Here is an 11,244-nt window from a genome sequence, read left to right as displayed (position 1 = left end):
AAATCACAATTGAAAGGTTTGAACAAGAAAAAGATCAACAATCTTAATAAGAAGGATACTTTTCATTTCATTTGATGATTACAAACTAAAATAAAGTCTCTCAAGAAATTGATAAACAAAAAATGTAGGTGACTGCTTCATTATTTTGAGCAAAAATATCAAAATCTCTATTGATTGAGCTCCATCTAGTAGTATCCTTTGTAAGATCCTGCAAGAAGGAATAAAAAGAAAGATTTGTTAGATACCATGCACATGAGTGTTCAAGCATGTGTATCAAGAATATATGACATGTCACTAGTACCTTAGGGTTGCTTTCTATCCAGCCTTAGAAGATTGTTCTCAGCTTTCACCTTATTTATATAAGCCTTTGCTGTGGTTGCCTTCAAAACTCCTTTTGTGTTACAACCCAATTGCCTAGCTAAAGTGGTCAATTGTGACGCCTTCATGCTTTCAATGGGGTGTACGCTCCTTTGCCAAGATCTCTTGTATTTGGGCTCTTCTCATTTCATTGCGGTGGCTTGTGTCACTTGCATCTTCAATGATAGTTTCATCTCTGTCACCTTTTGCAGGTGGTATTCTTCTTGTAAAGAACACCTTAGCTGACCAAACATCATTTTTCTGCTTCCAATACTCCATGATTTGTTTGTATTCACTATCATTTGTCACTATAGGTTGTCCATAACGATTAGAAGCAATTAAATCACGCACATCCCTTCTCTCATCAAGCTGAATCAAGTATGGCAGTAGCTCCTCCAAGAGCATATTGTCAACCATCTTCTCAGCATCAAATTGTGGTGGAAAAATGCAATTGTTTGCTGGTGAAATACATCCCTTGTAAGGAGAGTCATCAATAAGCACTGTTCTTTGTGGATCACATTCAAACCCCATGGCAATTTTGGCTAGAGGCTTGAACATTGCCTCAACGTTTGGATTGTCGGGTCTAAACAATTTTTGAGTTTGAGCGGTGTAGCAAACATCTTGCGACCAAATTGCAAAGAAAGGCAATGTATCCTCAGCTAAGTTGTTTAGTGCTGCAAGGATTTGATACACATTATTCCTAGTAGCTGTCGACCAAATTGCAACATTAAACCTTTGTAAAATAGTCTTCAAGAATTGGATGCAACCTGGCCTGAGTATAATATATCTTTTTGAATCCATTTGCACTGAGTTGTGGTGTGAGGATGGTTGAGGGGAACGTTTCAACAATAGACCATTTAAATCCAATATAATTGTAAGCATGGATTTCTCAACATCTACGCTACATGACGTAGTACCAATTGGCAATAGCTCGTGAGTGGACTTTTCAGTCTCTTTTGATGTATGTTGCATTTTTGAAGCATCGATTTCTTGGTTCTCATTATTGGAAGCTTGCTCAAGTTGCACAACACTAGACTCTAGTATAGAAATATCATCCATCTTGGGCACTTTAGAAACCATAGAATCTATGGATTCTATAGTTGTTGACTGAACCATAGGAGCATTATCCATCCCAGTTTGTGAATCTAAGAAAACACACACACAAATGGTATCTCAAAACCACTAGAATTTTATTCACCATATTTATATGTAGAACTCCTAGTAAGAAATTTATTTAAGGTAAAGTCGTTGTTAGAATCCTTGCAACCATTTTCAGCATTCGTACACCAAACACCACTTGTCTAAAATACAATCTACTAACTCAACATTTTCCATCCTACACTTTATTAAAGATGAGTACTTAAAGTGAAAACTAAAAGCCACTTATCCATCCAGTTAGTAAATCTAAGAAAACACACACACAAATGGTATCTCAAAACCACTAGAATTTTATTCACCATATTTATATGTAGAACTCCTAGTAAGTAAGAAATTTAATTAAGGTAAAGTCGTTGTTAGAATCCTTGCAACCATTTTCAGCATTCGTACACCAAACACCACTTGTCTAAAATACAATCTACTAACTCAACATTTTCCATCCTACACTTTATTAAAGATGAGTACTTAAAGTGAAAACTAAAAGCCACCCTTGTTGAGGAAACATGGATACAAGGTCCACCAAATGTCCAACCTAGACTACAAGAAAAATAATTAGAGATTGGCTTAGATTTGGATTCAAAGGCCACCACTTATTCAAGTAAGATAACTCCACTTGTTTAAGACAGTAATGTTTGAAGCCCCACCACTTGTCCAACCTAGACATTGATTAAATTTTGGTAAGATTTATCACAAATCTAGAGTAGAATCAAGATTCTATGGCCAAGGTAGTCAAATATGTTAGACAACACACAAAGCATAAGAGCACTCTAGATTCTCGTTGAGCATAAACTAAACAATAATCAAATGTTATATTCACTTGAGATTTCATCCATGAAAAATGAAAATGATGCATGTACTTGAGATTTCCATCCATGTACAATACTTTACAATGTCAAGTAAAGTTATAGTCAGCAAACAACTCTTCTCCTGCTTCAACTTGACAAATAGTCTCAATGCATACATGGCCATATTCTTCTGACTTGATGTGTGAAGAGGTGCATTTATGCCAAGGTGGCAAATTTGGATCAAATGTATAGCGTACGTTGGGACAGACATTTGTACTGTGAGAACTATTTATATAGCCCGACACGTTTCCTTCTTCTACACAACCAATAATGTATGATTGATCTTCCTCTTCTTCTATGTTTGGATCCTCTAGAAGAGAATATTTATAAGCTCTTGGAAATATTTTGCATATCTTTTTCCAGTCTTGAAATCTATACTTATGCCTCCATAGTTTAGAATAGTCAAAACCACTTTCCAGGGTAGTATGCACAAATAGCCCATAACCAGCTCCTTCAATACATGAAAGTCGCACTTCAAAATCCACACCGTTAATATGGAAAATTACATCTTTGGGAATAGGAAAAGTTGGTGTCCCAAAAGGATCTTCATGCCAATCATAGTGTGAAATACATCTAGTTTTATATCACTTAACTCCTTTGTGTCTGCAAAAAGAAGAAAATATTATGCATAAAATAATGACAATATCAAAGAAAGATATCATTATTTTATAGTCCAATAGGTCCATTGTATGGAAGACTTAGAGTGCCTCTTACATGGTGCCTCCAAGGTTTCCAAAAAATAAAATCATTGGAAAAAAAAGGCCACTGTGTCTCCAATCTATTGCCCATTTGAAGCATAGAGAGAACCAAGGTCCACCACTTGTCCAAGCTAGACATGGAGCATTGACACAAGATCCAACACTTATCCAAGAACCCTATAGTATATGTGGTAACATGGGATGCATTGATGCAACAAAAGTAGTCTAGCCTCCTCATCCATCTCTTTTTTCTTGTAGCCTAGAGGGATTAGTTTCAAGGTCTATCACTAGTCAAAAACTACACATAGAACATTGATACAAGGTTCCACCACATGTGAAACCTATCATCTCTAGTAGCATGGATGGTTTGATATCAAGGTTCATCGCGTGTCCTACCTATACTCTATTGTAGCATATAGATTCTGGTTTGGTGGTACTACACTTGTCCAAACTTGGCTTGTTGTTGATATCTGGAGGTAATCAAGGGTCCTCCACTTGTCCAAGTTAGGCATATAAAACAATTGCAAGGTCCACCATGTGTACAACATATGATTGATTATAGCATGCATGGTCTTATTTCATGGGCAACCATCTTCTCTCCAACATGTGTCCAACCTCGGCTCCATTGAAGCATGGAGAGAAGCAAGGTCCACCACTTATCAAAGCTATTATTTTCTCCCAGTGCTTTCAAAACCCATAATACGTTGTACATGGGGGGGGGGATTCTTGTTTCAAGGTCCACCCCTTGGCTAAGATTGGATCCATTGAAACATAAAGAGAAGCAAGCTCTACCATTTGTCCAAGCTAGGAGCCATTGAAACATGAAAACCCCATAATATGTTGTATACGAGGGGTGTTTTTCAAGGTCTACCACTTGTCTAAGCTATGGTCCATTGGAACATGGAGAGAAGCAAAGCTCCACCACTTTTCTAAGCTAGGATCCATTGAAACATGGAGAGAAGCAAGCTCCATTGTTTGTCTAAGCTAGGCTCCATTGGAACAAGGAGAAAACAAGCTCCACCACTTGCCTATTATTGCATAGAGATTCTGGTTTGAAGGTCCACCACTTGTCCAACCTTGCCTTCATGTATGGAGATAATCAAGAGTGCAATGCTTCTCTAAGCTAGGGACATAAAAGAGTTTCAAGGTCCACTACATATACGATCTATGATGGGTTGTAGCATGGGAGGTTTCATTTTAAGGTTGACCACTTCTCCAGCTCCGCTTGTCCAACCTCAGATCCATTGAAGAATGGAGAATAAAGGTGTACCAACTCTCCAAAATAGGCAGGACAATCTCTATAAAACCCATGAATTGTTAATATATGCTATGCTGTGGAGTTTTGTTTGAAGTTCCACTCCTTATCCAAGCTACAATCCATTGAAGCATGGAACTAAGTAAGATATATCTCTAGTCCAAGATAGGATCCATTGAAACATAGAGAGAATCAAGGTCCACCACTTGTCCAAGCTATGCATGGGTAATTGATATAAGGACCACTACGTTTTCACCTATACTATGCTCTATCATGGATGGTTTCATATCCCACCAATTTTCCAACCTATTTAGTAGGTTGTATTATGGGGGTTTGGTTTCAAGGTACTTCACTTGTCTAAGGTGGGTTCCATTGAACCATGGAGAGAAACTATGTCTACCACTTGTCCGAAATATGCTCCTTTAAAACATAAAAACAAGGTCCACCACTTGTCCAAGCTAAAGTTTCTCTCCATTGAAGCATGGAGAGAAACAAGGTCTACCACCTGTCCAAAATATGCTCCATTGAAACATAAAAGCAAGGTCCACCACTTGTCCAAGCTAATATAACAAATGGGTGTTGGTTACAAGGTGTACCACACTTGTCTAAACTAGTCTTCATGCAAGGTCTACCACATGTCCAAGCTATATGAGCTTGTTTTGAAGGTCTACCACACCTCTTGAAATTAGGATCCATGTAAGGTCCACCTTTTGTCAAGCTATGCATTTAATGAGTACTAAAACTAAGTAAATTGCAGTACTTAAATACCTTTCCAAGCTCATTAAGATTTTGGTCTCTAAGGCCGGCCACCACCACATGTCTAATCTATGCTCTAATTGATTACTTATGCTAGTTCTCAAAGTCCAAACATAAGCTCCCTTCTAGCAAGGTTAGTTTAAATTTAGGCTCCAGCACCTGTCTAAGCTAGGTTCAATTTATGAAGCATCACCATTTAACCATGCTACGATCTAATGTATCATATCAAGGGGGTATTGATAAAAGGTCCAAAACTTATTGAGTTCAAGCTCTTAAGTAATTAAGTCTTTGTGAGTATTAAATGTTTTAGTTTTAGTCTACAGATCCACCATTCAAAAACTCAAGTAATTTACTATTTACATTCAAACCTTGAATGCTTGAGATAAAAAATACAAGCTCAATCAATACTATATAAAGCAAAATCTAACATTAAGAGTATCAAATCAGTAACAAGAAACACTAACATGCACAAGAAACTCAAAACATACGTGTCTCCATTTCCAAAAAGTCCTCCATTGACAGAGGATGGTGTTGTTGTTGTTCTTCTTCTCTTTGTGGAGAGCACTCCTCTGTAACAGGCACAATGTCGCCTGATTGCGAAGTGGATTGTTGAAGTCCAGCCCATTTTTCTATATCTTCATGAGACTTAACAAAGTCTAGCAGCATGGTCTCCATGCTTTTTGCCTCCTCCACACTATCAATTAAGCAGATGACTTCTTTTTTCTGTTGTATTCCTTCTTGTGCAACCAAGGAGCCATCACCAAAAACATCAACAAGCTTGCGGTCTTCAAAACAATATGTACGAATGTAGTGCTTGACCAAAGCTCTTTTTTTGGCCTCCAAATATTGCAAATCTGACATATCGTTATCTGCTACTTGAAGAAGAGAACAATCAATTGGCATGGGATGTTCCTCTGATCTTCTTCTCAGGTCTTCAAATGCATTGCCTTGTCCCAAGAAGGCAATAACTGTTAGGAATTGAATTGCTCCTTTGCAAGGAGCTGATGGAAAGTGATGCAATGCACCACAACAATGGTAGCTCAGATTATCTCCCATGGCGTGAAAGGCACATTGCAATTTTGTGAAGTTAGTGAAATCCACAAATGCAAGAAAGACAAATCCAGGATCTGTTGACCCTCCAGCAATAGCCAAGATCCCATCCAAAGCATTGTTAAATGTCTCCTCACTCCACTTCAAATTGCCTCCAACGTTTTTTGTCATATCTAAAACACATAAGCCAATAGGCACTTTATTATTGAAGTGGCGCATCAAGTAGAGATTGCCTTCCATTTGTAGGCTCACCACATAGATTGACCATGGCAAATCTCTAGGCTCAGTTTTCTCCTTTTGAAGGTGAATTGCCCATTGCATGTATTTTATTGCTCCATCTGGAAAAGCCATTTTCTTTGTTCCACGCGTCAAACTAGATCTGATCCATTCCTCGCATAGCATTAAAATTGTTTTATAAACAACATCATTGATGTTATACATTTTGACCACCTCCTCCCAGTCTTTACATGGTGAAGACTCATTCAAATTGTTGAAGCCTTCAAGAAGTGCATCTTGAATCAATTTGTCTTGCTTCAACTGCTTGATTCGATCATACATGTCAGTTGCATCACCATCCTTTGCACTCTTTGACAGTAAAATCTTCTCATCTCTAATCTCTTCTTGAATAGTCTTTACCTCTGATTCCTCAAGGCCACAAAGGTATCTAAATACAGTTGTTGGGGGTTTCTTATTCTCCTCTTCTAGATTTTCAATGATTTCTATCCAGCAATCATAAACTAAATCAGAGTAGGTGACCATGTGTGCCTGTTTAGCAATCCAACTTGCTGCTGCACTCATTCTTGCCAATCGAAGAAAAGCCTAAAAAGAAATAGAGAAATAATTAAACTATTGAGCAAGATTTGTTAATTAAACACTATCAAAAAGACAAAGAAAATAACTTACATCCCATCCGGCACGAGATGCATGTCCCTCTGCAATTCCACTTGCTGCCTTTGGTGGTCGTCCTGAGAAGATCCATTGACTCCGTAAATGTCTCAATATTTGGCTGTAAGGTTGCTTGACATACAATGCCTGAGCCTCCTCATTTGCAATGGCAGATATAGCAGTTGCAACAAATGGAGGAGCATTCACAACAATGCGAGCCTTTCTAAATTTATACACGCTAATCAGTCTTTCAAAGATCTCTTTGTTGTTTTGTTCATTGTGAAGCAAAACTTTTGCAGCATAGATTGAATGCTGCCCATCAAGAATCCAATAATGATAATCTTTAATTTTTTGCTCCTCTACCTCTTCTACTGCCAAAGGAGTCCCCTTCTTTGATTTTGCATTTCGAACAGGCATCAAATATGCACATGCTGCAGGCTTGGTCGTACTCCGTGAAAATCCAAATAACACACTTTCAGCGTGTTTTTTATCCATAATACGTGCATTATAGTGATCAGGAGCAAGCCAACAATTTTGAATAGGGATATCAAATTCCCTATATTGGAAAGGAAAATAATTTATGTACTTATTCATTCCACCTGTATCTTTTTCTTGTCCTTTCATGGCCTCAGCTTCTAAAACATCTGGATCCACAATTCTCATCTTTGACATTGAACCCTCTGTTGATGAGGATGCCAAAGATGCCTTGTCTACATCCAAAATGGAACTAGTTCGCTTAGCTTCTACTTTCTGCACTTTTGCTTGCTTCTTTGTGGATGGTGGTCGTGAAGCTTTCACCTTTTTTCGTTGTAGTGTGGCAATGATGGAGCTTTGAAGTTGATCTGCTGTGATATTTGGATTTGATTCTGCAAACTTCCATCCTCGAGAAAACATTGTCTCTTCTTTGTTTCTAGACATGCGCTCCAATGCATATGCTCCTGGAGATAGTTGAAATTCTAGATTCATTGGAACTAGAATGTCAATGCATTCCACCTCTGGATGACTATCAACTACAGAGACAGATGCTTCCACAACTTGTCCAACATCTTCAAACAAGCTGTCATTCTCCTTTTTGGCAATAAATAGATGCACCTTATGAAATTGTGCACCCTCTATACCATGTATGTCCAAATACCATTTCCTAAGATCATTGCAAGTATAGTCAACTGAGACAGCAACCCTTGCAACCTGTTTTTTTGGAGCCATCTTTCCTGAAACAAAAAAAACCAAATGTTATTTTAACATATACTTTTTTGTAATGGATTAAGTTTGTGTGAATACAAGTTCCACCACTTGTTCAAGCTAGATCTAAGCAAGTATACATAGTGATCATTTAAGCTAGTAAACTAAGGGAAGGGAGAAGTAAGGTCCACCACTTGTCCAAGCTTAGCTCTAGACAACATGGAGAGATTGGAGGTCTACTAATTGTCTAATATAGGCTAACTATATTGAAACATAGAGAGAAGCAAAGGTCCACCACTTGTCCAATCTAGGGTCCATTGAAACATGGAGAGAAGGATGCTCCACCATTTGTCCAAAATAGGCTCCATTGAAACATGAAGAGAAGCAAGATGCACCATGTCTTTGAGATGCTAGGCTCCATTGAAATACCTTAAACCCATGATATTTTGTATATGTGGGGTTTAAATTCAAGGTCCACCACTTGTCCAACCTATTATCCCTAGTAGCATGAGTGGTTTGGTCTCAAGATTCACCACTTTTCCACTCTATGTCATTATATTAAGAAGATCTGGGTGTTAAGGTCCACCACTTGTCCAACCTATAAGGCTATATCTTAAATGGTATTATTTACCACCACTTGGAATGCACATGATGGGTTTTACATAGGGGTATGGTTCCAAGGTCCACCACTTGTCCAAGCTAACTCTATTGAAACATAGAGAGAATCAAAGGTCCACCACTTGTCCAAGCTAGGCTCCATTGAAACATGGAGAGAAGGATGCTCCACCATTTGTCCAAGCCAGGTTTGATTGAAACATGAAGAGAAGCAAGCTGCACCATGTCTCCAAAATGCTAGGCTCCATTGAAATATCTTAAACCCATGATATTTCGTACATGGGGGGTTTACATTCAAGGTCCACCACTTGTCCAACCTATTATCACTAGTAGCATGAGTGGTTTGATGTCAAGATTCACCACTTTTCTACTCTATGTCATTATATTAAGAAGATCTGGGTGTTAAGGTCCACCACTTGTCCAACCTATAAGGCTATATCTTAAAGGGTATTCTTTCTCACCACTTGGAATGACCATGATAGGTTTTACATGGGGGTTTGGTTCCAAGTTCCACCACTTGTCCAAGCTAACTCTATTGAAACATAGAGAGAAGCAAAGGTCCACCACTTGTCTAAGCTAGGGTCCATTGAAACATGGAGAGAAGGATGCTCCACCATTTGTCCAAGATAGGCTCCATTGAAACATGAAGAGAAGCAAGCTGCACCATGTCTCCAAGATGCTAAGATCCATTGAAATACCTTAAACCCATGATATTTTGTACATGGGGAGTTTACATTCAAGGTCCACCACTTGTCCAACCTATTATCTCTAGTAGCATGAGTGGTTTGGTCTGAAGATTCACCACTTTTCCACTCTATGTCATTACGTTAAGAAGATCTGGGTGTTAAGGTCGACCACTTGTCCAACCTATAAGGGTATATCTTAAAGGGTATTCTTTCTCACCACTTGAAATGTCCATGATATGTTTTACATGGGGGTTTGGCTCCAAGGTCCACCACTTGTCCAAGCTAACTCTATTGAAACATAGAGAGAAACAAAGGTCCACCACTTGTCCAAGCTAGGCTCCATTGAAACATGGAGAGAAGGATCCTCTACCATTTGTCGAAGCTAACTCTATTGAAACATGGGGGGTTTACATTCAAGGTCCACCACTTGTCCAACCTATTAACGCTAGTAGCATGAGTGGTTTGGTCTCAAGATTCACCACTTTTTCACTCTATGTCATTATATTAAGAATATTTGGGTGTTAAGGTCCACCACTTGTCCAACCTATAAGGCTATATCTTAAGGGTTATTCTTTCTCACCACTTGGAGTGACCAGCATAGGTTTTACATGGGGGTTTTGTTTCAAGGTCCACCACTTGTCCAAGCTAACTCTATTGAAACATAGAGAGAATCAAAGGTCCACCACTTGTCCAAGCTAGGGTCCATTGAAACATGGAGAGAAGGATGCTCCACCATTTGTCCAAGATACGCTCCATTGAAACATGAAGAGAAGCAAGCTACACCATGTCTCCAAGATGCTAGGCTCCATTGAAATACCTCAAACCCATGATATTTTGTACATGGGGGGTTTACATTCAAGGTCCACCACTTGTCCAACCTATTATCTCTAGTAGCATGAGTGGTTTGGTCTCAAGATTCACCATTTTTCCACTCTATGTCATTCTATTAAGAATATATGGGTGCTAAGGTCCACCACTTGTCCAACCTATAAGGCATATCTTAAACTTTATTCTTTCTCACCACTTGGAGTTACCAAGATAGGTTTTACATGGGAGTTTGGTTCCAAGGCCCACCACTTGTCCAAGCTAACTCTATTGAAACATAGAGAGAAGCAAAGGTCCACCACTTGTCCAAGCTAGGCTCCATTGAAACATGGAGAGAAGGATGCTCCACCATTTGTCCAAGATAGGCTCCATTGAAACATGAAGGGAAGCAATCTGCACCATGTCTCCAAGATTCTAGGATCCATTGAAATACCTTAAACCCACGATATTGTTTACATGTGGGGTTTAACGTCAAGGTCAGTCACTTTTCCAAGCTATTATCCCTAGTAGCATGAGTGGTTGGGTCTCAAGATTTACCACTTTTCCACTCTATGTCGTTATATTATGAAGATCTAGGTTTTAAGGTCGACCACTTGTCCAACCTATAAGGCTAGATCTTAAAGGGTATTATTTCTCACCACTTGGAATGACCATGATATGTTTTACATGGGGGTTTGGTTTCAAGGTCCACCACTTGTCCAAGCTAACTCTATGGAAACATAGAGAGAAGCAAAGGTCCACCACTTGTCCAAGCTAGGCTCCACTGAGACATTTAGAGAAGGATGATCCCCCATTGGTGGAAGATAGGCTTCATTGAAACATGAAAAGAAGCAAGTTGCACCATGTCTCCAAGATTCTAGGATCCATTGAAATACCTTAAACCCACGATATTGTTTACATGTGGGGTTTAACGTCAAGGTCAGTCACTTTTC

The sequence above is a fragment of the Adiantum capillus-veneris genome, chromosome 3 (genome assembly GCF_014529385.1).
Source record: "Adiantum capillus-veneris isolate H3 chromosome 3, ASM1452938v2, whole genome shotgun sequence".
Taxonomy (NCBI): Eukaryota; Viridiplantae; Streptophyta; class Polypodiopsida; order Polypodiales; family Pteridaceae; genus Adiantum; species Adiantum capillus-veneris.
This window is presented reverse-complemented; position numbering follows the sequence as displayed.